The sequence below is a fragment of the Notamacropus eugenii genome, chromosome 1 (genome assembly GCF_028372415.1).
Source record: "Notamacropus eugenii isolate mMacEug1 chromosome 1, mMacEug1.pri_v2, whole genome shotgun sequence".
NCBI lineage: Eukaryota > Metazoa > Chordata > Mammalia > Diprotodontia > Macropodidae > Notamacropus > Notamacropus eugenii.
This window is the reverse complement of record NC_092872.1, coordinates 466411751-466439008: the sequence shown is the minus strand read 5'-3', so window position 1 is coordinate 466439008 and position 27258 is coordinate 466411751. Positions and strand designations below refer to the sequence as shown.

The 27258-nt window shown below is 39.6% G+C and overlaps 1 long non-coding RNA gene across 1 annotated transcript; it reads right to left on the bottom strand.

Moving 5' to 3' along the window:
• Positions 1 to 596: 596 nt before the first annotated feature.
• LOC140519313 (uncharacterized) lies at positions 597 to 17112 on the bottom strand. Its single transcript, XR_011972172.1, has 2 exons — positions 16709 to 17112; positions 597 to 1743 (listed from the first exon to the last, which is right to left on the bottom strand). It is a non-coding gene; the product is annotated as an uncharacterized lncRNA (long non-coding RNA).
• Positions 17113 to 27258: the final 10146 nt, after the last annotated feature.

The window sequence follows — 27258 nt, the reverse complement described above, 5'->3', positions numbered from 1 at the left end:
AGTTCCCAACTTTCTTCTTCCCTATCTCACATCCCCCCTCCCTGAGATGGTGAGCAATTTGATGTAGGTTATACATGTATAATCATGCAAAATATATTTCCATATTAGTCATGTTGTGAAAGAAGACACAGACCAACAGAAAAAAGAAGAAAAAAACTTGCATTCAGACTCCGTCAGTTTTTTCCCTGGAGGTGGATAGCACTTTTCATCAAGAATCCTTTGGAATTGTCTTGGATCATTGTACTGTTAAGAATAGCTAAGTCATTCACAGTCCATCATCGTGTAATAGTGCTGTTACTGTGTATAATATTCTCCTGGTTCTGCTCAGTTCACTTTGCATCAATTCATGTAAGTATTTCTAGTTTTTTTCTGAAGTCAACCTGCTTCTCATTTTCTATAGCACATTAGTATTCCATCACAATCATATACTGCAACTTGTTCAGTCATTCCCCAATTGATGAGCATCCCCTTACTTTCCAATTCTTTGCCACCACAAAAAGAGCTTCTGTACATATTTTTGTACAAATAGATCCTTTCCCCTTTTTTGATCTCTTTGATACCCACCATATATTAAAGAACAATTCCACTGAGCACAGTTTCCATATCATGTATACTTTATTTGTTTTCTCTACTTAGAACAATACTTGGCATACAGTAAGTGCTTAATAGATGTTCCTTTTATTTTTTTCTGTGTCTCTCCTTTTCTGAATCTCTATCTCTGACTCCCTCCCTTCCTCTCTCTTCCATATGTATAAATCTTGTTTCTCCAACTACACTGCATGATCCCTGAGGTAAGGGATCATGTCTTCTCTATAGCACCAAGTACAAGTATAGAGTAAGCTTTCACTTGTTCAATAGATGAATTCTAGTCATGAGGAAGCAACCTATGGCTTACTGTTTCACGCTACAGTATGGACCTGTGTGTTGACCTTGGCTGTTTTACTGAGGACTTTGCTTGTTGTCTGGCTGAGAAAGGACCTAGCAGGAAGATGAGTTGGTAATAGTCCCTGAAATTATCCCCTTGTAGCCAACGAAGCCTGACGTGGTTAGGGGATCCATTCACTGTGGAGCTGGCTTTCTGTACTTTGGCTCCCCCAAAGGGGCCCTGTAGACCAGACTTATTTTTAGCTCTGTTCAGGCTCCTGGTTTGTAAACACACAGCATCAGAGCCTCAGTCACTGAAAAGGTGGAGCCCATTTAAGATTTCACTATTTTTATTGCTTTATTTTTCCCTGGCCTTCCATACATCACTTCTGTCTCTCCCCCACCCCAGTGCATTCCTGTTCTGAGCACTTGATCTATGGTCTATAAGTAGACGTAATGAAATGCCAAGTTGCTTTAAAAAGAAAACCACACACAACCGAAGATTTGGCCCACGTATCGTCCAATAACAAACAATAATACTCTACTTGCTCTCTGCCGTGGCACAGAGACATAAAATTTCTTAAGTCTCCCTGGGGACTGAGCCTTTGAGATGGCTGATTCATAGCTTTGCCAATCAATTTTCTACCAACCCTGATTTATTTATTTTCTTTTTCCTCATATTTAACCACAAATAACTTTCAAACAGTAACATTAATGGCATGAGTTAATGGCTGTTCTTCTCTCCTTCTTTGACCCTCCCTTTCCCTGAACGAGGATAGTCTGAACCAAAGGGAGGAGGCAGGAGTACACTTGTGAGGTCTGTATGTGTATTCACCATCCTGGGAGTAGTCCATTTACATATGTTCTGTTTCTGCACATCTGGGATAAGAAAGAAAGAAGCAACAGGCCCTGAGTGAAATGGTAAAGTCAAATTTTGCTTTTTTGCCTTTCGTTTCTCTATGCCACTCATCACTAAAACTCATTTTGGATGAGGAAGAATCATCTACCCTGCCTGGGCCTTAGTTTCTCCACATATAAAGAAGTAGCCTAGATGATTCTTTCTAATTATGAGTCTGAATCTTTAAAAACATCTGAGATGTAATAATTGGATGCCACCTTTTCCATGAAGCCTTCCAAGATTCTTACCAACCCCCACCAAAAGAGGACCTCTTCTTACTTCTACCATAGTCTATTTTATATCTCATTTATTTACATTCATGTCATATTCCTCTTTCTCTGTTAGACTATAAGGTCCTCAAGGATAGGGACATATCATGTTTCATCTTTACATGATCTTGGGCAATTCACATTCTCCCTTGGTTAAGTCATGTAATATTATCTGTAAAATAAGGGGGCTGGACAGTATAATACCAGGGAAATAGCACTGGCTCTGGAGTCAAAGGAACTGAATTAAGATCCCATGTCTGAAGCTTTGTGACCCTGGACAAATCACTTCATTTCTCTGGACCTCAGTTTCCTTATCTGTAAAATGGGAAATTCTGTTGTTTCTATCTCCACAACAGCCTTCACAAACACCCCCTTATCTTCACTCATGTGGCCACCATGCTAGTTCAGATCCTTATCACCTCTTGCTTTGAATGGGATAGCCTCCTAGATAGTCTCCACCCCAACTCATCATCCATATATCCATCCAACTACTTTCACTGAATTGCAGGCCTGACCATGTCACCCTTCCCATTCGATGCTGTTGTTGTATGATTGTTTTTCAGTCATGTCTGACTCTTTATGACCTCATTTGGGGTTTTCTTGGCAAAGAGAGTAGAATGGCTTGCCATTTCCTTCTCCAGCTCATTTTACAGATGAGGAAACTGAGGCAAACAGAGTTAAGTGTCTTGCCCAAGTTCACACAGCTAGTAAGTATTTGAGACCAGACTCAGACATTCCTGACTCTAGATGCAGTGCACCCTGAGCCACCTAGCTGCCCATTCCTATTCAGTAAGCTCCAGTCATTTCCTGTAACCTCTAGAATCAAATATAAATCCTTTGTTTCATATTTAAAGCTCTTCACCACCTGGCCCAATACTACCTTTCAACATTATTAGTCTTTATGCACTCTTTCAACCAGGCATATTGACTTTCTTGCTGAAGATCCACCTTCCATTTCAGCCTTTCCCCTGGCTAGCCACTGTACTCTCATGTACACCCTCCCCACTTGGATCTCTTAAAAATCACTGCTTTCTTCAAGATGTAGCTCAAGTTCCATACCTTCTGCATGAAGCTTTTCCCAATCTTCCCACCCCCACACCCCAGTTTCTAGTGCCTTGTCCTTCAAAGTGACTTTGTATCTGATGTATCTATATCAATATAGACATCTATCAGGGGCCAGGAATTCCTCGCAGTGGACATGGGGACAGAGGTCATTTGTGAGGAGTAGCAGTGAGGTCAAATGTACACATATGTGTCTGCCTCTCTTAGAAGGTATGCTTCTTGTGGGCAGAGACTGTTTCAATTTAGTATTTGTTTCCCAATGCCCAATCCAGATTGAATGGGGAGAGGGGTTGAGAGGAAGAGGATAAGAGTCAGAGACAATATGGCTCTGAGCTCGCTTTCAGCTCTAGACCTGTGATTTTATGGTTCTATGCTTCCTGTAAAGATGGCCTCTAAGATTCTTTCTAGCTCACCCAGAGCTGAACAGTTTCTTATTCACAATAGGCATTTAATAAATGTTTGTTGAATCAAATAGTGTTTGTTGACTGGAAGAGGGCTAGAGGGCCCCTTCTACATAACTTGTGTGCTTTAACAGCAGCTTTGTGGAAACAATGGGCCAGTCTTTCTTGTATACTCTGTTACTAGCTCTAATGATTAAAATGTTTGAAAGTCAAATGTGAAGGAATGATGGTGTTAGGCAAATGAGTAAAGGATTTTTCTGGCAATGTATTATATTTTGACATTTCTTAGATCCTTATCTATAGCAAGGATTTTTAATGTGGGGTCCATGAACTTGGAAGGGAGAAAATTACATTTTCATTTTCTTTAACCTCTAACTGAAATTTAGTGTTTTCTAAAATTATGATTTAAAAAACCCTGACCCCTTCCCTCCCTATGAACTCCCCAAGGAGTTCATAGACTTTATCAGATTGTCAAAGGGTTGCATGACACCAAACAATTTAGGAACCCCTTCTCTCTAGGTATATATAAGGATTGTTTTGTGTGGCAAGAACATCTCTGATTTTACTTTTATGGACCTCCCCTCTCTATTCTCCACTTACTGTAGATCAGGTGTCCCTTTGTCCCTGATCTAGATTCCCTGTCAATATATTGGGCAAGTTGATGCAGAGATCAAGGAGAATGTAGGTGATGATACTTGAAGGCAATATGCTTCAGTCACTCTCTTTGGGACCATCTGCCACACCAGGGCTGCAGAGAACAACTAGGGTGTGGTGTGGACTGACAGTCTTTACTCCTGTCTATGCCTGTAGGTAGCTGGAGGTATTTAGGGCAGGGAAAGCACAGGAACAGGGCTGGTGTGTCTGAAATATTTAATTTCTTATGTCATAGCAAGAATCAGTATAGTGATGTATCTTTGGTTTGAGGTTTCCTAGGTTGTTTTTTGTCTTACTTATGTTTTCCAGGTGGTGTACATATGCAAACTGTTCTTGAAGGTGTGGGTCCAAAGCCATGTGGTTCTCCAGAGCCCAGACATAGAATACACCAAAAATCTGTGTTCCAGATTCAGCCCAGAGATGTCTACCTGATTGTATTTGCTGAGTTTCCTAACTCTTCCACTGCCTTCCCCCTCCCCTGTTCTCAGAGTGGCTGTCATGAAGATCATAAGAACCTAGATTTAGAATTGAAAGGGATTTCATAAGTTATCTAGTGCATTTTCCAGATGCAGAAAGTGAGGAACAGAGATGAGAAGAGGTTTGCCCAAGTTCACACTGATAATAAGTACATATCTTGGATTTGAAATTAGGTCCTTTGATTCCAAGGGGCAGTGAGGTGGCACAAGGGAGAGAGTGCTGGGCCTGGAGTTAGGAAGACTCATCCTCCTGAGTTCAAATCTAGCCTCCGATCCTTACTACTCATGTAACCCTGGGGAAGTCACTTAACCCTATTTTCCTCAGTTTCCTCATCTGTCAAATGAGCTGAAGGAGAAAATGGCAAACCATTCCAGTATCGTTGCCATCAAGAAGAGGTGGATGCTACTGAAATGACTGAGCAACAACCATCTCCGATTCCAAAGTATGTAGCACTCCTTCAGAAAGACAAGACCGTTCTGAAATAGAATCCTCCCTACATACTTAACAAAATGAAGAAAAGAAATTTCTTTGGATGAGTTTTGTTGCAAAATGAGTTCTGACTTTTAGTCACTGATCTGGGGTGGGAAAGGAAAAACAATACTTATGAAATAGTCTAGGTTCATAGCCTGTTAGGCCTGGAAGGGACCTTGAAGGGCATCTGTCTAGATCTCCCTACATGCGGTCATTTTGGACTTGAAAAAAAAAATCCTCTGCTATTTGTCAACTTTGAAAGTGCTAGCTACCAGATTATGACTGCGGAATATAACCGCAAGCCAGAATCAGGTCTGAAACTTCGTGCCTGTGATGTTCAACTAGGAGACATACACTTAGTTCTGTCCCTTTGAGGAGTATTTTTCCAAAACCAAAAAAAAAAAGTACTTTAAATTTCTCCTTCCCATGCAAATAATGGTGGTCATATAATCACTGAACAATGAAAGGCCTCCACTTCAGACTGAACAAGTGAACCCCATCTACTTCTAGGTGAAAATGCCAACCCCAATGAGGAAATATAGGAGTTTTTCACACAGTGATTTACCTTGCTGATCAAATGCATTCTGTGGATGGCATAGCATTACCATTGTGAGCCAGATAAGCAGACCTCTATTCCTAACCCCCTACCCCCCAGCAGGGGGAGAAAAAAAGCTTAATCATTAAGAACACTAACTTGCGTTTCTAGTGCCTTGAAAATGAGAATTTTGCCCTTTTTTCCCTGGGAGTAAATTGGGTCAGAGTGTTCTCAGAATTTACATTTCAATTAAAAAAACAATAATAACACATTGTGCTAATAGTGAATGATTCCTACTCAGGGAAAGATGATACCGCCGGCTACTTTGTTAATGAAAAGCCCCCTTCATTCAAACAGGCCACACATCAGTGGTAACAAATCTGTCTTGTTCTGTTGTCTTCGCCTGGTTGAAATGTGTAGGATGGGGGGTGAGCCCATGCACTGTGAACACTCGACAGGGCGTTGTGAGAAAAGTTTCCCAAAGTCCCTGGCCCGCGTTTGAGTCCTGTTTCCTTGATCAGTCCTGCTTTGCTGAATTAAGGCGTTTGACCTTTTGCAAGGTTGGTTTTTTTTTCATTCCCTTCAGGAACTTGCTGTTGGGCTCAGAGACTTGCCCAAGAGGGTACAGTTTTTTCCCCCTACTTGTGGATGAATTTAACATAAAATCCCCAATAGCAACAAACTGGGTAGTTGACAGAAGCTTCTGATCTAGGCATTCGTTACAATCTGGTGAAATGGTATTAGCTTTTTATTGAAAGGGGAAACGATCATTTGCATATGAACAGAGTTGGGACTATGAAGTTAGCTGTGATCTGTATGGAGGAGTATTTTTCCTTCTATTTGGAGAGTTACTCCAAAAATTTGCCTAGGCTACTTTATTTCACTGACTCTGTGTAGTATATGGAAAGTGATGTAGAGAGAGTTGAGACAATTACTGAGATCCTTCAAGGGGGAAGAAAAACTAAAAAGGGGGAGGGTTGGTGTTTGGGGTGGGCTTGGAGGTTCCAAGCTGACTGCAAAGAAGAAACTTCACTGGGACTGCTCAGTTGTCCCATTTCTAAATTTTGCCTGAAAAGTTTTACCCACAAATTCATATTATTCAAAAACAAAAGCAAAAACCCCATCCAATTTTCCGCCAACAAACTTTATATAGAGTGGGTTTGTTTTTAAGTGCGAACCAAATAGCCCTACGCTAGATGTGGCAAATGCAAAAACAGATGTGCCAAGAACTATAGAGCACCATTTGGAAGACTGGACAACCATGACTTCAGCTACGGACCTTAGGCTAAGGAGAGTTGCTGGAATCCTGATACACAATGGGTAGGGGGTCCCTGTTTCCATTCAGGTTGGACAGAGTGAAGGTCTATTATGTGTTGCCTCAGAAAGGCCTGGGGCACATTAATTGAGTGCAGTGAATGTCAGGGATTGCCTTCCATTGTTTATTATTGGAAATCTTTTGTCACAGGAGTATTTTTTAATGAAAAGGAAGATGGAATAGCTTGACCACTCAATAGTAAATCCATTCCCCCTACCATAACTACCACCTGTTGCAAAATTCCCCCAGTAAAAAGAAGATCCCTGGTTATTTTGTCTCGTGCCAGCAATAGCAAGAAAAATTTTTTTAAAAATTAAAATGAAATCAGCCAGAATCCTCTACAATAAAAGTGGGTACACTGCTGCCCAGTGGAACATCTTCTAGGGTCATTTGACTATTTGTCGGAATACCCTTCTGGTTGATTGGGCAGTCATGTAGTGACTTGTAATTTGTGGTGGTTTAACTCCTAAAGCACTTTCTATGCCCTCTTCTACCTCCCCATATGCACATATTTTACTTTATTTTTTTAAAACCTTTACACATGATAACAGAAACTAGTTACTCCATTATGCAGATGGAGAAATTGAGGCTTGGAGAACTGATCTAGTTTGGCTCATAAGATATCAAGTAGAAAAGCCAGAGTTAAGACTATCATCCAAGTCTTCAAGCTCTCCCTGCTAGGCCAGTCCAAAAGTGGGTTTCACTTTAGATTGAAACAGTCTCAGAGATTCCTCATTATGACAACTTTTCTCCTTTTTGTCCCCTTATGTGGGAGAGTTGCCCTGAAGTAGAAGTTTGACAAGGAGCCTAATCAGTTTTATTTGGGCAATGTTACTGCTGCTATTAAGGTGAATTGATTCATTTTCAAATATAATGAAGGGAAATAATTCTTGCAGCAGCATGAGGTTGTGGCCAGTGATTTCCTGGGGGTTATTTGCTTATTTAAGTGTACAAAGTAATGGACAGTGGAGTGTCTGGAAATCGCCTGGCTATGTTCTCTTTTTTGCTTACCTATCCCTCTTGGGTGTCATTACTCTCCTACACCTACTGCTTGGGCAGTTTGGGCGATCCATCTCTGTTAGGTTAAATCAATCAGCTCTTCAGCTGGATAATGGGACTGGGGGAAGAATGAGGAGTTTCTGATTCTCAGTGGCAGTAAAAGAAGCCATGCCCACAGCCCATGGCTTGGAGAGAGGAAGACATTTGGTTCCACGAGGGGGTCCAGAACCCTAGTTTCTAGTCTTGGCTCTGCCAAAACTTATTTCTGTGACCTTGAATGGATGACTTTCACTCTTGGGGCTTCAGTTTTCTTATGTATGAAATAAAGGGATTCGATTAGATGATTTCTAAAGTCTGTTCCAGCTGTAAATCCTATGATCTGATAATCTAGTCTACTGTCCTCTAATTTTACTGATGAGGAAACCAAGGCCCAGAGAAATTATATGAATTGTCTAATAGGTAATAAGTAACACAGACTGAATTAGAATTGAGGTATTATCCTGACTCTAAGGCCAGTATTCTATCATTCTAAATGAAAAATTTTAGATTCCACTCTTTTGAAATAATACCCTTCTGTCTCTTTGTTCCCCTTATCACCACTATCACCATCCTATCCCCAGGACATTTGTATGGTCTCTCAGGATAATTGGTGAAGCAGGGGGAAAAACCATAGTTACTAAAAGGAAAAATGGAAGCAAAGGAGATGACTTTTAAAAGCTCACACTAAAATTTGTTCTACTTTTCTATTTCTTCTTTTTAATGATAAGGCTGGAATTGCAAAGTGAATTGTGCAAAAAAAGTGCATACACTTATCTTTATGTAAATGCTTATCTGTTTACATGCCATCTCCCTTAGTGGACTGTGAGTTCCTTGAAGACAGGGGACTCTAGCATGTTTTGTCAGTGACTCCAGCACTTCATCTGTGGTGATAACAACAGTTAGCATTTAGATAGCATTTTAAATTTGCCAAAACACTTTACAAATACTGTCTCCTTTGATCTTTACAACAACTTTGCAAAGTAGGTATTATTGTTACCTGTAGTTAATGAATGAAGAAACTGAGACTGAAGGAGTTTAAGTGACTTGTCCAAGGTCATACACCAATAAACGTCTGAGGTCATATTTTAATTCGGGTCTTCCTGACTCTAGGTCCAGATCTCTATCAAATGGACTACCTAGCCAGCTGACACTTAATAAATGCATTGGAGTATGAAGCTAAATGATGCTGAATAGAATAGATAGAGTGAAAGAATCTGGAATGAAAGAGACAGGATATTGACTACTTCTTTTCCCCAACCAATGTATCATATTTAATGATGAAATCTCAAAATTTTGAACTAACAAGGAGAGAAATAAGTCTGAATTAGTGACAAGCTTAAAACATTTTGAAAGAGATGCCATTTTTATCACTTTCAAATATATCCATGAACTCATTTTATAGATGAAGGAACTGAGGTCCAGAGCATAGAAAAAGTAGGTAATTCAAACACACAGTAAACTGGGGTCATTTCTAAGACAGAGTTTTGAGCTGGAAGACACCTTAGGGATCGATCAATAAGTCTAAACATCTTATTTTATAGATGAGGAAATGGGAGCCCAAGGAGGGTCAGTGACTTTCCCAAGGTCACAGCAGGAGTAATTGTCAAGGCTATGATCTGAACTCAGGTCAGTGAATCCAAATTCATTTCTTGTGGTGTTACACCTTAGTCCAATAACTTGTTAAACCTAGTAACCTCTGAGAGCACTTAATTACAGAATAGGGAACTAATAAATGTTGACTACAGATAAGGATTGGGAGTTGTCTAGAAAGGCTCATATGATCACTATGTTTTGTTTTTAAAAAGTTAAGGCACTATATAATGCCTATAAGAATGTTTCTATCCAAAACGGCTAAAAAGTTTTGATGCTTAAGGGGAAAAGTATCAGTTATTTGGAAAATTCACTTATGTGCACTCATTCCCCAGTGACAGATGAAACATTTATTAAGATCTTACTATGTGATATATGGGCAGCTAGGTGGCGCAGTGGATAAAGTACTGGGCCTGGCATCAGGAAGACCCATCTTACTGAGTTCAAATCTGACCTCAGACACTTACTAGCTTTGTGACCCTGGGTAAGTTACTTAACCCTGTTTGCCTTGGTTGCCACATCTGTCAAATGAGCTGGAGAAGGAAGTGGCAAACCACTCCAGTCTCTTCACCAAGAAAACCCCAAATGGGGTTGGACATGACTTCAATGACTGAACAACTGAACATGATACATGATGTGTTAAGCACATGTTTTGCGTCCTGATAGGTATTACTATCCCTGCCCCCAAGATATTACCTTCTAACAGGAGAAGACAACACATTAAAATAGAACTAGAAAAAGGGAAAGGGGCAAGCAGCATGGCATGGACATGGAAAGTGGTACGAAGGCCTGTTTCCAAGCAAGATGAGATAAATGCTCACCTCTCAGAACCAGGTTCTCTAGGATAAGAATAAAAGGTTTTGCAGTGGAGGGTGGTGGTGAGGATTGAGGATGATGGTCAGAATGGAGACAGAATGATGTGGACATGGCTGGGAAGTACTTACTAAGTAAATGAGATGGGACTTTAAGGGAGATAAAGCCCATGACTTCATTGACATGGGGAACTCGAAGACATGGAAACTCTCTCTACCAATGCAAAATGGCACCTTCTATGTAATTTCTAGATTTAGAGAACTGCCTATGACACTGACTTGTCTGACAAATAGATGTCAGAGGAGGGATATTTCTGTAACAGTAAGTAAATTATTTCTATAATAGTAAATAAAAGGTACGTTCAGAGTTTGAAAACACTGATTTCTGAACTAGGCTGTATAATATCCTCCATCCCATCACTTATTAATTTGTTTGAAATCATTAATTAATAGATGGAAGGGGCCTTATTGACCATCTACTCAAGCCCCTTATTTTACAGATGAAGAAACTGAAGCCTAGATGAGTGAAATGACTTGCTCAGGGTAGAGCACATAGTAAGGTAACAGGCCATGTTATAAACCCATGACTGCTGACTCCAGGTAGCCCTCTTGCCACTACAGCAGGATGACATTTTGTTCATCATTTTTGAATATATTCTTCCACCCTCCTCTACCTGGAGTCATTCTTTATGGCAAAAAATAAAGAAATAAAATAGCAGCTAAGGAAAAAAAAAAGCAGTTAATCCAAAGTAACTCTGAGGTTTCATCTTGTAATTTGGCAAAGATTAAAGAAGATGAGAAAAATAAGTGTCAAAGGGGTTGGGGAAGTGTCAGTAGAGTGAATTGGCCTGACTGTTCTGGAAAACCATTGGGCCTTATGCTAAGAAAGTGACTAAAGTGTCAATACATTTTAATTCAGAGATTCCACAGCTAGGAATATACCCCAAGGAGGTCAGTGGTAAAAAGAAAGGTCTCACGAACATCAAAGCACTTTAAGTCACACTTTTTGTAGTAGCAAAGAATTGACAAATAATTGTCCTCCTTTAGATTAGGAGCTCCTTGAGTGGAGGGACAGTGCTGATTTAGCCCAGTACCTGGAACATAGTAGGTGCTTAATAAATATTGCTTGATTGAGTCTTGTTAATTTTTTTGGCCAAGCAAATTATATGAATTTAACGAAATATCACTATACTATAAGAAATGATGAATATGATGAATACAAAGAATCATGGGAAGACTTGGGAATGGATGCAAAATAATGGTTGTGGAACCGGGCAAACAACCACATGACCAAAATACAACTAAAATAATGTAAATGGAAGGAAAAATAGTAAAGTAAATAAAATCGAATATTGTGAAATTATATTGACCACATTGGGCCACCATGAAAATACCTGAGAATGTACCTCCCTTCATTTTTTGCATAGGCTGGGGAATGAAACACTGCATATAATGTCTGACTTAGTTGATTCATCAGTTTTGCTGAACCATTTTTTTTCTTATTTTAAACTTTTATTATAAGGAATGACCTTCAGGGAAGTAGAGGATGAGGGATAAATTGGGAAATTTAGGTGAATTATAAACAAGAATTTCAACTATTTTTTAAAATCTGTTCAGTAAAAACAAGACACATTAGCAGAGCCTTTTCTTACTGGAGGATCATCATCCTAGAGATGGAAGGGATCTTTGAGTTTATCTTGTCCAGTTCTTCATTTGACAGATGAGTAAACTGAGACTTTACACAGTACATGGCAAAGTCTGCATTTGAACTCAGGTCCCGTGACTCTAAAGTTAGGACTCTTTTCACTGTACTAATCACTATTGTGATTGTTCATCATCTAAAATGAAAACAAAGGTTCATTTCTTCAGTTGGCATTCTCTCCAACCAGTACCTCTGAACATTTGTAGGATTACAATACCTCCCAACAACATAGAACAACAAACATTTATTATAACAGATTCCATGATGATAACCCTGAGACAATACTCCATCCTGAAAGCCAGGGAGCCTACATCTCATGAAGTTGTCCTAGGAAGTATGTTTATTGTACCTTGTTCAACAATAGGTAATCCACACGTGGCTTATGTTGGGACTTAAATAGAGTTTTAACCATGTTGCCCAAGGACAGAGTATTCTTTACTCCAATGACTTCTGGATGGGGGGGGACAGAGAGTCTGAAACAATGAGATTTTACCCTATATCTCTTGTTGGATTTCACTTTTCTAAAATATTGACTATAAGCAAAAAATTAGGGAAGAAAATTCACTAGTGAATTCAATATCTTCTCTAGTTTATTTATGAATATTTGTACATTTTGTAAAACCTAAAATCACAGTTTGGGGGGATTTTGTTGTTGTTAAAAATCATTTAGTCATAGACTCATAGGTTCTGTGCTAGAAAGGTTCTTAGAAATCTTCTAGTCCAAACCCTTGTTTTACAGGTGGGAAAACTGAGGTCTCCAGAGAGATGGGAAGTGACCTGCTCAAGGTCACATAACTAGTGATAGAGTGACAGACAGGAAAAGAACACAGGAGTTGCAATTTGCAGTCTTTCTTTCCCCAGCACATTGTTGTGATGTAATCTATCCCTGAACACAGACCTGTCCTGAGACTCCAAAGGAACAGATCCAGAAAATTCAAAAGCAAATTCAGAGCTGAAATTTCTGGATACTAATAAATCAATTTATTATAATATAATAATAAAATAAATAAGATAATATTTTATATGATATAAAATGATACATTTTTTTAAAAGACTATAGTTTTCTCATGTCATACTTAGACCCAGATTATGCCTAGGGATTTTCTTGCTTCACTGAGGACAGAACTTGATTTGGTTTCTGGGTTATATCTAAGGGTAGGGATAGAGAGAGGAGCCAGAGAAGAAACAAAGAAGACACCACAGCATATATTTTCAGTAATACTCTGAGGTCTTTGCTTCCTAGTAATGTCTCAGCAAGTATTCCCAGCTTAGAGAGCTAAAGGGAAATGTAAGCAAAAAGAAAGAAAGGTACAATCCATTTTGACAAAGTATTTGTCAACTTTAAAGCACTGTATAAACGCAAGCTATTAATGTGTGTATTTGTGTGTATTAGTCTGAGTATACACAGTCTTGCTACTGGCCCAAGACAACAGAGTAATCATAAACGGAGGTATACAGGATATAGAATTAATTTTCAAATTCTATATGGTGTTTGTGTAAGGGGTATGGGGTGGAGGGGCAGAATGTGAAATATATACAAATTAGAATATTACTAGTAAGGAGTGATGGGGTCAAGAAGAGACTAAGACAAATGTACATTAAGAAAATGTAACAAAGAGAAGTCTTATAACTGAGAGGATCAGGGAAGGCTTCGTAGAGGAGGTGACACCTTAGCTTGGCCTTGAGGAAGATGCATATTCTGAAAAGTAGAGGTGAGAAAAGAGTATATTCTAGGCAAAGACAAATGCTTGGACACAGGAGACTGTGTGACAAGTTCAAGGAACATCTAGCTGGGGCAGAATCATCTTCCAGAGTTCAAGTCTGGCCTCAGACACTTTTTAACTATGTGATCCTGGGCAAGTCATTTACCCTTGTTTGCCTCAGTTTCCTCATCTGTCAAATGAACTGGAGAAGGAAATGGTAAACTACTGCAGTATCTTTGCTAAGAAAACCCCAAGTGGGGTCACAAAGAGTCAGACATGCCTGAAAACCACAACCTAACATTTGCTGATTAACACCTACTTTGTTTCAGGGAAAACAAAATGGATATCTCCTGTTAGTTCTCCTTCCTCCCCCTGTCCTCCCTTCTCCTCCTTTCCCTAGCTGGGGCTCCCTATCTTGACCAGGCTGGAAGTCCAAGGGCCACTCACAAACTCAATCCCACTGCAGGCTGGCATGAAAGTTTTAACTTGCCCTGTTTCCAGACTAACCTCTCCATTCTTCAGCAGCCTGGTGACTCTCTTGCTCCCACCATTTTTAGTGCAGAAACTTGACTGACTTTAACCCTACTGCAGTTCACCATTCCCCAGCTTTAGAGATCCATCAGCCTCAGTCTTCTGGGTAACAGAGATCATAGGTATGTGCCAACATATCCAACCTGGCATTCTTTTACAGAAAAAGATTTGTGAATTATGACAGTAGGGAGAATGATAAGATTGAAAAATTTTTATAATGCATATTTCCTAAGCTGGAAGTTTTTTATTTAAGGTTTAGAGCTAAAGAGAACCCTGGAGATCATTAGATCATAGATAGAATCATCAACTTTTAGATGAAAAGGGTCTTAGAAGTGATTTAATCCAACTACCTCATTTTACCAATGAAGAAACTAAAACCCAGGAAAATTAAGTGACCTGCCCAAAGTTACTCCCTTAGTAAAGCAGTAAGAAGTCCCAGCCTAGGTCCTCAGACTGCATAGAACAGTTAGAGTCCGATTGTACTATCTGTACAATTGTAGAATACCTATATAATGATTTATTATATTGTACAAAATATCTGCCTCTGACATTTTACTGCCTATGGATTTGTACATAGCCTCTTATTCCCCTGGGGCCTCAATTTCCTCATTTATGAAGTGAGGGAATTATTTACTAAATGGTCTCTGAAGCCTCTTCTAACTCTAGATCCATGATCTTATACCTCTAAATCCAATGCCTTTTCCATCATACCAGGCTGACTCTTAAGCAATTCCATCTGGATAATGCTAAAAATATTGAGGATAAGGAATTAGGTCTCAGTTTATCTGAGAAATTCCATAACTATACACAAGCTTGGCTAGACCATGGAACCATACATCTAAAGAGAAAAGGGACCCACATTTTACTGATGGATCTCCCCCTCCCCACTTCACAGATGAGAAAACTAAGGGTCTGATAAGTTAAGAGACTAGAAGCAACTAGAAGGTGCAATGGATAGAGTCCTGGGTCTGGAGTTAGGAAGAAATGAATTCAAATCCAGTCTTAGACATTCACTAGCTATGTGGCCTTGGGCAAGTCATTTTACCTTTGTCTTCCTGAACTGTAAAATACAGATAATAATAGCACTTAGCTTACAGGGTAGTTGTGAGGATGGAATGAGAGAATATTTGTAAAGCTCTTAGCACTGTGCTTTGCACATAGTAGGTACTATATAAATACTTATTCCCTTTCTTCACTTCCCAATTTGTAAAGTATTTATTTAGCACAGTGCTTCAGTAGGAGCCTAATAAATGCTTATTCCCTCCTCCTTCCTATAGCTCAAGTTCACATAGGTAATCTATGTCAAAGGTGAGATTTGAACCCAGAACTTGTGATTCCAGAGCCAGTGCTTTATTTCTTCTTCATCTTTATAAATTCTCAGATATGCCTTTCCTTTCAGCATGGTTTTATCATCCTGGAAATATTCCCAGCTTCCCCTGACTTGAGATGGAGAAAGGAGGGAGGGAGCACTGTTCATTGAATCCCCATGGCTTGGTTGAGTGAGTGAGTTTTCCTGCTGTGAGTTATTGGGTTTGTTTGTAGACCTACCACCTAAGTAGGCTAAGAATAGCTCTGGTTGGGCAAACAAATGCCTGATGGGCCCAATAGTAGGAGATCTATTTCTCTGAGATTTACGAGGAGGCAGAGAGAAGGGACTCAGAGCTCACTGATGTCCCCAGTGTCCATAAATCCTTGTGGTGGCCCCAGCTCGTGTGAACCGAAACCAAACAGGCAAGTTTGTACACCATGGAAATGGACCTGTCGTCTTCTTTTATTTATTTACTTGGGTTTTTTTTAAAGTAATAAAAACCTTTCTCTGAAAATATTGGTCCCTTGTTGTGTATGTAATTCAGCCTGGCTCCAGGTCTCAGACGCTAACCATGCAGGGGACAAGAGGGAGCGATGGAGAAGCAGGGATTGCCTGGTTGCAGTAAGAGAGGAGAGGGAGGAGAGGGACAGGGAGAGGAAGTGTGACTCTGGGGACTTACCATGGCCTACACGTGCTAGGTGCTGCTATTCAAAGAAGGGGTATTGGCTTTGATTTGGATTACGTTATAGAAAAGGCATCTCTTTTTTGCTACAAAATGAGTTGCCCAGGAGTCCTGAGGAACTTCAATGTGAACCAGAGCCCAGGGTGTGGAATAGGGCAGAAGTCAATCAACAAAGTAATCATGAAGGTGGAGATTGGAGCATGAACTTAAAGAAAGGGTGGCACTTTGATAGGGGGATGGGGTAGGAGAAGGAATTCCCAGCAGAGAAAATGGTAGGAGTCAAGGACAAGGAGGTTTGTTGTGAATTGACCTCTTCAGCCCTCTAAAGCTAAGGGAATCTGAAGACAGGAAGATATACAATAGATCCCAGGAGACCTGGATGAATAAAGACTCACCACCACTCTGTCCCATAGCATGGGACTATGCTTCTTTCTTCCTGTGTTTCTTACTGACTTTCTGCACCAGACACACTCTCCCACTTGACCCTCGACTCCATCAGTTGGTCAGCTTCATCTTCCACAAGTCCAGCAAATGCCACCAACTCACCTTAGCCCCTCCAAACTCCCCAATATTCCCTGATAGACATTTCTGTTGTCTTAGGTACAACAGAATTGTAATCACCTGTATTTAAAACTAATGGATTTAAAATAACCTACAGGCTTCCACTTTAATGAGAGTTAGATTAATGAAAAAGGACCTTTTGCCTCAGATTGCATGACAACATTTTCAAATTACATTCCTGGAACAGAGAATTCACTGATTCAGAGTAATTGGATGCTGACTTGGGTTAATACGCACAATGTCCTTAAATGAAAATGTTCTATTGTAAGTGGAACTGTATGATACCTGAGGTATTCTCAATAGATTTGCCTGGACTCCGAGTTAATTATACCGCTTGCTATTTTTTGAATGAATTCAAGCATGAATTCTACACAGTAGAGATTGGGATAATTATATTCAATTCTGCTTGGTGCCCTGCTGAAAGAATTGACCTTTTAGATAAAACTAGTCTCTTGAGCAGGAAACCTGAAGAAAGTCTGCACAAAGCAAGCAGATGTAGGGGCATAGAAATCCTTAAGTAAGAGGGAAGAAATGAAGGTGCGGGCCATAGGAGGAGAGAAAAGAAGGGGACATTTTAAGGAATGGTGGCATCGGTAAAATTCATTTTTTTTATTATGGAAAAAATATTTCTGTTTTGTTCCTCATTTGAGGTCCTCAGAACAGAGAAGGATAATTTAAAGCCATTGGTCTGGCTAAATGTTTTCTCATCAGTAACACAGTTCAGGGAGGCAGCACCATGAATGGATAAAAAGCAGACCAAGTTTAGGGGCCTGGTTAGGAACACCTAGTTTCAAGTCCCAACTCTGACGTATAGTGTCTGTGTTACCCTTGGCAAGTTATGTAACCCTTTAGTGCCCCTAGGCAACTCTCTGAGATTATTAATTGCAGGACAGTTGTTGATGAGCATTGTTTGAGAGTTTTCTCACCTGAAGATTTTCTTTTCCTACTACCCCAGCCCCCTCCCCCCCAACAAACTAAAGAGTACCATGCTAAAGAATTAGGAGACAAAATGGTAACTATGACTACTCCTACACCAAAAGCCCAGGTGTCAACTTCTGTTGGAACATTACGTTCTTTGTACAGGCATTGTACCTACACAGATGTCTTGCCTCACGAGAGATGGGTCAATAAGGAAGAGTTCACCAAAGGAAAATTATACCCAACCTCTAAAGAGAGAAGAGGGAGGAAGAGGGGAAAGATAAGAGGAGAGAGAGAAGGAAGAAGAAGAGGAGGAAGAGAAGGAGGAAAACAAACCTGAGGAATAGGAGATTTCTCTCTTGGCTCTTACAGATGAAAAGTCCTTTGAAACATGAAAAGTTTCAGGATTAAACCAATCACTTGTTAACTGACCCACCTCTGCCCATACTGGACATATAGAGGCATCAGATATTCTTAGAGGAATCTGCTCTTACCTTCTAATTCCCCTTTAAAAATTATGTGGAGATAATTTTTAAAAGATATCAAATGGCTTTTTTTAAAGGATAAAACAAGCATTTTAACAATATTTTCATCGGACAAAAGCATTGAGCATTTGGAAGGGCCAATTTTTAAGCACTGGACTTTAATCCTTATTTATTTATGTCCAACTCAGTCATGTTTAAAGACCGTTAGAGGGTTAAGATATCAAAATTACCTTCCGTCACATTTACGTTGCCCCTACTGGGTCTCGGAACTAGAATGGACTTCAGCAGTCATATAGGCTAACTCATAGATAAAACGGAATCTATTCTACAATCAATGTCCCTAACAAGTGATCACATGGCATCCCTCTTGAAGACTTCTCAGCTGCTACTTCCCAAGGAAACCCATTCTCCTTACTTTCGCCAGATCTTTTAGAATACTGAGGCCAAACAATATACTGATCACAATCGTAGAAGTTCTGGTCTGGGGTGGGGGTGGGAGTGCCAAATAATAGAACTGGCATTTTAATGGAATTGACCTGATTCTTGGCATTTTAGTGACCTTTATCTTTAGATATGGGAAATTGTAACTTAATCAAGAGTGGTAAGGCTATTTTTCCTGAAGCCTGATGGTGAACTCTAACAAAACAATTTGGGAGTGAAGATGTCATTTTCCAGTCTTAGTCTGTATCAATCTCTTAATCCCATCCCCGATCCCCCTACCCCGCAATGGTCATAACAGCATCTTCTGAACTCCTCTAAGTAGAAGAGGGACCTAAGCAAAAAGAAAGCTAGAGGTGAAGGCTTAATAGGTTATCTCTCACAGCAAGCCCGAGCCAGGCCACAATACATGCAAGTTTATGAGATTGTTGTTTTCTTAATAGATGGGAGAAGTGATTCCCATAATCCTTTGGGGAATGGAAGGAGGGTAAAATCTAGTGATTAATTCCATTTCACAGTTAATATAATTAGTTGGATTTATGTTCAGGGCCAACATTTGTGACTCAACTTTTTTCAAAAGGTTCCAGTCCCTTAAATTTGTACATTATCTGCCACTGATATATCATTTATCTAGAGAATACAGTTGTCATTCACTTCATTTTAATTAGCTTATGGATGCTAAATTATCTGCTAACATAAAATGTGGTTTTATACTGCAGATTACAAAAGGTTTTTCAGAAATTTAATATACCACTTTTAATTGGTGAAAAGTACCCTAAAGGATTCATAATTTTTTTTACTACCCTTGCATGCAGGCTTACCAGAGAGCTGCCGAGGATGGTTAGTCACAAATAGGATTTGGGTCAGTGAAATAGGCGATGATTTATTTGGTCTCAGCCAGATCTAGGAGGTATAGAGTAGTAAATAGAGTCATCAAAGGCTTGTGTGTGAGCAGCGAGGCCAGTGAGTTGAAAATTGAATATCTTCTGGTTTTCATATCCCAGTTAGTCATTTTGATAGGCTAACTATGTATTTATTGCATATGGTTCAGAGTTTGCAGTGGGGACTAAGAATAGCCTGTTTTCTGCTTTGTTTTTCAATCCATTAAATCCATCATCTTCTGGGTATATGGCCCTACCACACCTTCCTGCATACATTCTTGGCCTTATTTATGTCTGCGTTCAGCTGTACAGCTGTTGGGGCATTTGTTCAGCAACGGTAAATGGTTCCTTTTGATCCTTAGACTATGGAAGTGCAATTCACTGAGAGGTTATGTTCATAATAAATTGGCTGAATTATTGGGAACAACTTCAAGGATTTCTGCAGGCAGAGGGGCTCACGCGGTATTTGGCTCGGCTGTTTTAACATTCTGCAGGCAAAAGTTCATAAAAAAAGGGCCAAATGCATTAAAAAGTCAGGAGTCTTAAAAAGTGAAGGGGTGGGGGTGAAGAGAAAGAGTTAGGATTAGTAAAGTGTAGGAAATATTGTCTAGGCTGCTTGCTCGCCTTTTCCTACCCCTCTTCTCTCTTGAGTAGAGGCACAGAAAATGTCCTTAGGAAGAGGAATCTGGTTTTTTGACCACCGGGAGACTCACTGAATGAATCTCATATAACTGCAGGGCTAATTGTATCTGTAAGTGCAGTGGAGGATTGCATAAATGTTTTTGCTCTGAACATGGATATTGACAGATTCCCCCAACCCCAATTCTTTCCTCCAACCACCCATTAGAGTGCCTGAAACTGCATCATTAGCCCTTCCTTTATGTTAAGGGATTTAACGTCCCTGTTAAAAGTACCACGGTTACCTGTATATGTGTGTGATGTGGTATGGGACATGAACACCACTGCCTCTACCACTCCCACCTCCACCACCAGCTAGTTTTTTTTCTCTCAGAGGATTCATGTATCCTAAACTGTACCCATGCTAGAATGTCTGCAGAGCCACATAACTACACCTTATTCTCAGAATTGCAAGGGAAATGCTGGTGCTGCCATGCATAGCTATAGTTCCTGAGCCCTCACTGGTGTGTTTCATCAAGGTTTCCTTTGGTCTGCTCCTGGAATGCAATGCAATCGGGTGGCAACGCAAGCCTTTGGAGTGTGGAATACCCACCCCAGGTTTGGATTCCTTCTGAATTTAGGTGTGGTTATTCTCCCTTTGTCTACCCTTAGAATCTACCCCCATTCTCTGTGGACTCTATTTCTATGTAAAGATGTCTTAGTAAACTCCTCATCCTTTTTTTTTTTAAAGGCTTACAGAAAATTAGGTCATCCTGGGATTGAACACTGGAGCTCTTTTAATTGTGAAACAGTTATCTGTCCATGAGGGCTGACATAGCACAGTGAAAAGAGCTCTTAAATTAGAAAACCTGGATTCAAATCCTGATTCCATCTATGACCAGCTATACAATCTTGGATATGTCACTTAAATTTTATGGATCTGTTTGTAAAAATAAAAGGACTTCAAACAGGTGACTTCTAAGCTTCCTTTCAGGTCCAAATTTTTGATGCTATGATACCTTATGCCAGACTGTAGGCTCAATAGTAGTTTCACAGGGATTTGGAGGCATCTCAGAAATGCCATTTATATGGGAAATTATTATTTTTATGGTTGTTCATGAAGCTTCAAATCTAGATCATCCACTCCAATCCCCTCATTTTACAGGTAAGGAAACTGAGGCTCTGAGAGGTACATGATTTGGCTGGGGTCACACAGATAGGAATGAGCAAAGCCAGCATTACAAGTCGAATCTTTGGAACCCAGATCTAGGCTCTGGCTACTGTATCATTCTGCTTCTTGTGTTGCAGATGGGTGGATACTTTTTATATGGGTTATTTCAATTTGCCTCATAAGGGAGTTCCAGGTAGCAAAGTTAATGTAGTTTTGAGATTCTTAGAATCTCTTAGAGATTCTAATTCCTTGAATATAAGAAGTATCCTTAGAAGGCTGCTAAAATAAACCTGACTTTGGCTTGATACTAAAGACTGAAAAGGGTAGTTTGTGGGTTTGGTTTATAATGATGAGTAGATAAGTAGCTTTGTCATCAGTGTTGTAGTTGAAAGACTGTTAGACTTAGAATCAGGATATATCTGGGTTGGAAACCTGCCTCTGACACTCATTGGCTGTGTGACCATAGGCAAGTCACTTAACTTCTCTGGGCCTAAACTTCCTCATCTCTGAAATGGAGATAGTGACAATTGCCTATCTCAAAGAGTTACTGAGTAGATCAACTGAGAGGACATAGGTATAATTCTTTGAAAACATTAATATGCTATATAAAAATGAGCTATAATTGTCATCAACAACAATACGTACTTTTTATTACTACTACAACTACCACTATAACTATGACTGCTGCTGCTGTTCCTATTACTACTACTAACCTCAGGGCAGCTAGATAGTGCAGTGACTAGAGCACCAGATCTGAACTCAGGAAAACCCATCTTCCCTCCTTCAAATCTGGCCTCAGATACTTCTTAGCTCTGTGACCCTGAGCAAGTCACTGAACCCTGTTTGCTTCAATATGTCTTCTGTAAAATGAGCTAGAGAAGGAAATGGCCAACCATTCCAGCATCTTTGCCAAGAAAACCCCAAGTGGGGTCATGAAGAGTTGCGTGTGTGTGTGTGTGTTTGTCCTTCGTTGCCGAAGAAGACCATGCCATCAGAGAAACGACGGCATGATTTGCACTTGACTTTGTTTTGAGTGAGGGAGGGCTGTGCAGGTCACCAGCCTCACTTGTCCTCCAGAGCCATCTGAATCCAGTGACCAGATATTCATCATGATGACTGGAGATGACCCAGGATGAGGTAATTGGGGTTAAGTGACTTGCCCAAGGTCACACAGCTAGTGAATGACAAGTGTCTGAGGTGAAATTTGAACTGAGGTCTTGCCGACTCCTGCACTGCTGCTCTATCCACTACACCACCTAGCTGCCCCTCATGAAGAGTTAGACATGACTGAAATGACTGACCAATAACAACAAAAAATATTCCAGTAACTGTGCTAAGCACTGGGGTTACTAAAAAAGGGGAAAAGATAAAGAGAACCCCTGCTCTCAAAGAGTTCATTATCTGATGGAGGAAATAACGTACTCTGATTCCTTTATGTTCAATGGTCTGTGGACTATGGTACAAGTCAGTAAAAAAATTGCTTTCTCTAGACGAACAAAAGTATTAGAATTTTAGTTCATCCTCTTTAGGCTCACCTAAAATATAGTCAATACAAGTCCAGGATTAGACAGGATTATTATAATTATCACTGATAATAATAGTGCCCCCTCAAGTTCTACTCTGATTTATTTATTCCAGACAAGAGCATGGTTCTGGGTTTCTTGAGTCTATACAAGCAGAGTGCAGGCTCTCTCTGACACATCCTGCCACCCTACGGAGGTTTCAAACATGGCTTCCACCAGTAGGTAGTCTACCATTTGAGGACGGATCTAGGTAAGCGTGGGGACACTCATCACCAGGGGGTCAGCTCCTAGATTCTGGGTGTTTTTGAAGAGAGCACCTCATAAAGCCATCTACTGAGGAGGTGTGGACAGTTTGTGAGGTGCGTTGATGTTGGGGTGCTTACAGTGATGGAGTCACAGATTCATTGAAGTATAAAAATGATAAAAACAATACTGCTTTACATCCATATAATCATTCATATTTTCTCCACCTTATTTTCTTTTGGAATGGGTTTCCCTATCTCATCTGGGCTGAAAGTGCAGGAGGCACTTTTAAAAAAAAATAATGTCTCTTATTTGATCTTTACAGTAACCCTATAAAGAAGAGGTGGGAAATATTACCCCATTTAATGGAGGTGGAAATGGCAGTAAAGAAGGTGAAATAACTTGCCTGAGGTCACATGGCTGGTTAGAGACAGAGTCACAACTACAAGCCAGCTTTATTGATTTGGGGCATTTTCTTTTTCTTTTCAATTGTTTGTTTTTTATTATCTATTTAATCATCAACAAACATGTCAATGTACAGAGAGGAATGAAAAAGGGAAGTATGTAAAAAACTGCAAACTTTCATTATGCAGTTTTTAAAAGATATATACATATAGAATATATATAGTTTAACAAGGCAGTAACAAAGTTGTTTATTTGTTTGCTTTTTCTAATAAATCAATCAATGCACATACACACATATTTGCTGATCATCTTCTTTATGTAAGTATTACAAAACATCATATACTCTCATTGGGCAAAGGTATCCATAAAGAAACTTGCTAAATTTTTCTTTAGTAGCCAAAACAAAGAGCTCAACTCAGTATCTCCCTACTATCTTTACTCTCTTGCTACATACTAAGCGATAGCTACTCTCTGCTATTATAAGATTAAACAAAGGACCTTTTGAAAACATGATTTTTTTCATATTTTAATTCCAGGAATTTCCTCTCTTCATGGCACATGGGTGTTTGTTTTGTGATAAGTCAAGTCACATGTGTTAGAATTCTCTAAGTAGATGAGCAACCCCCTGCCATATTTCTAAAACATAACAATTGGAAGGAAGGGACTTTATTTGGTGGCAAGCACCACGTCAAAGATCAAATGAAGGTCAGTACTTTGCCTTTGTCATCCACTGGACTAACCCACAAGTCAAAGCCACCTTACAAGTTGTAGCTGTTAACACAATGATCTAATGTTTTTGGGAAAACACTTTGACATTTTCCCTACTCAGCCTTCCAAAAGTAAACACACACACGCGCGCACACACACACACACACACACACACACACACACACACAAAATTGACAATCCTAAATGAGAAAGCACAGTGCATAGAGCACCAGTCAGAAGTCAGGAAGACTGGAATTTAAATCCAGTCTCCAACACTTGATAGTTATGTGACCCTGGAAAAGTCACTTACCTTGGAAAACTTCCAAAAAAAAAAGAATCTTATAATATACACAAAGGAAGAGTGTCGTCCTTGTGCTTGACTGAAGAACAAGAAATGGCTTGATACAGTCAAGAAGGACCTGAATGGCAGAGCTAGAGAAATATGTAAGGTAGGCAGCCACTTAGGTGCAACAAACAAAGTGGGAAAATGAGGAGTGCTTTTTAATATTCCTTTTTTAAAATAAATACATATAAATTAAAGGTCAAGAAATCTGCCTGTCCATGGCACATATTTATTCTGTTGCAAGTTAAGGTGTATATGTCATAGCAAAGGCTCAAAGCCATCAGTGGAAACACAGAAAAGCAGTTTTCAAATATGGTGTCCATAGAGGATAGTGAGGAAATTGACTTGATTTGTGCTCAGCATATTTGTAAGGGAGTCAGTCATAAAAGATAAGATTACATAGGAAAGCTAGATGTTAACCTCCGGGAAATGGAGAGGCAGTCAAGGAGAAGTGTAGGGAATGAAGAAGGTGCCAGTACTCAGGGATGTGCTGGTAAAAGTTTAACAACTGACTCTCCAGGAAAAGATGTACCCAGGACACAACTTTAGTCTGAATTATTAATATGGTCTCCATTATTTTCTTAAATTTGAAATCTCCAGACAATTAAAAAAACAATAAATCAAACTCTAATTTGGAGCATTTACTGATTTCTTAGGTGTAAATACACTGAAAATTTAACAATCAGCTCTTGCAATCTGGTTCCAGCTTGTTCCTACACACCCCTGCCAGTAGTAAAGTTACCTAATTCCTTAATAAAGCATTTCTCAAGACATTTTCTATGGAGCCTAGATTTTCTGTGCAATATGTATTCCATGAGAGAATTTTGGTGAGAGTGATATTTTCTCATCACGTTTTAAATATGAAATTGCCACAAGACAAGTATTCTTACGTAATTTGTTGATATGGCTAGATACTTTCTTTCCTCTATTTTCCTACAAATTATTGCAACTTTTCTTTATCTGATAGTTACCCATTCTGTAACCTAAGGTATGTGCATTTTTTACAGGCTCTCCCGAAGAACTGCCATCCCAGAATGTTCTGTAGCTAAACTAATTTGGAAAATTCTGCCTTTGCTTATTTTCCATTTTGGTTCATGTTCTAGAAAGAGAATCAGGAGACCTGTTTTATATTCTTGACTCTACTACCAAGTAATGATGTGACCCGAGGCAAATCATTTCCCTTTTGTAAACCTTCATACCTCCTCTATAGGTGAAGAAGGGGCAGAGTATGGTTGGGAAAATGATGTTGAATCTGGAGTCAAAGGACCTGGATTGGAAGCCTGGCTGCCTATGTGACCTTGGATAAGCCAATTTTCCTCTCTGGGTTTTAGCTTTGTCATTTGTGAAATGAGGGGGCTGAATTCAGTGTTCTTTAAGGTCCCGCCCAGGAGCTTAATCCATGATCCCATGAGAGATGTTCCTGAGATCCCTTCTTTCTCAGAGGTTCTATGATTTCAGAAAGCAGAGCAAAACCCAAGTGTGATACCCTGGTAAAGGTGGTACCAGGGAGTCCTGGTCATTCTTTACCTTACAATATCATTCCAAATGCAAAGCTGATTTAATAATGGTGTAGGGGAAAAGGAAACTCCCAGGTCCCTAATGGAATCATAAATTCACATGGGGATTTCAATCTGAGCATTAGAGCATTACAAAAGAAAAGGGAGATTAGTAGGGTGAGGTTAATCAGGGGAGATTCTAATACGGGTTTCTCACCTAAAGAAGGCAGGTGGACCCTGGATGGAATTGCTTTACAACTCTATTGCCTTCTGAGTGTCTCACCTTTGACTAAAAAATGACCTCATGGGAGATTCCAATCTGGGTTTTCTTCTTCCCTGTCCTAAAAAGGAATGAAAAAAAACATATAAACGAAGGGAAGATGTGTTCTTATATAAAAACATATCTCTCTTTTGTTGAAATGGAAATGTTTGAGACTAAGGATTATTTCATTTTTTTGTATTTGGGTCCCTAGGACTTCTCACATGTGGTGCCTGGCATATATTTGGTATTTGTTGATTGATTGATTGAAAAGAGATTCCCTTATAATGGGGACAGGAAGAAGGATATGAAACCACAGAAAGGTCTTGTTTTGGGTAAGGAGTAGGATGTTCAGCCTGCTTTGTAAGCACATGTGAAAGTAAAGGGGACACCCATCTATTAATGGCAAACATCATTTTATGTTATTCCTAAACCTTCTGAAAAAAATTGCTTTGATTTTCCCATTGGTAAGATGAGGATTTGGGCCAAGATTATCTTTAAATTCTCTTCCAGACTGAATATTTTGCATTATAAGCAGATCTGATACTTTATGTCCACTGCTACCTCTTGTCATCCTTAACTTACTTCAGGGCTCAGGTACCACATCCTACATGAAGTCTTTCCCGGTCCTGCTCACTTTTTTTTTCAAATTACTTTATCCATCCATCCACCCATCCGTCCTTCCATCCGTCCGTCTGTCTGTCTTTGTCTATCGGTCTGTGTCTCTGTCTCTTTCTCCCTCTCCAAGTATATGCTGTAGCAAAAAAAAAGCTTGCTGAGGTCAGGTTCTTGTTCATTTTTTACCTTGTATCCCTGTCACTTAGGATAGTACCTTGCACAAAGTAGGTAACTTGCTTAAAAATGCTTTTTGAATGCAATTCTTTTTTAGTACAATT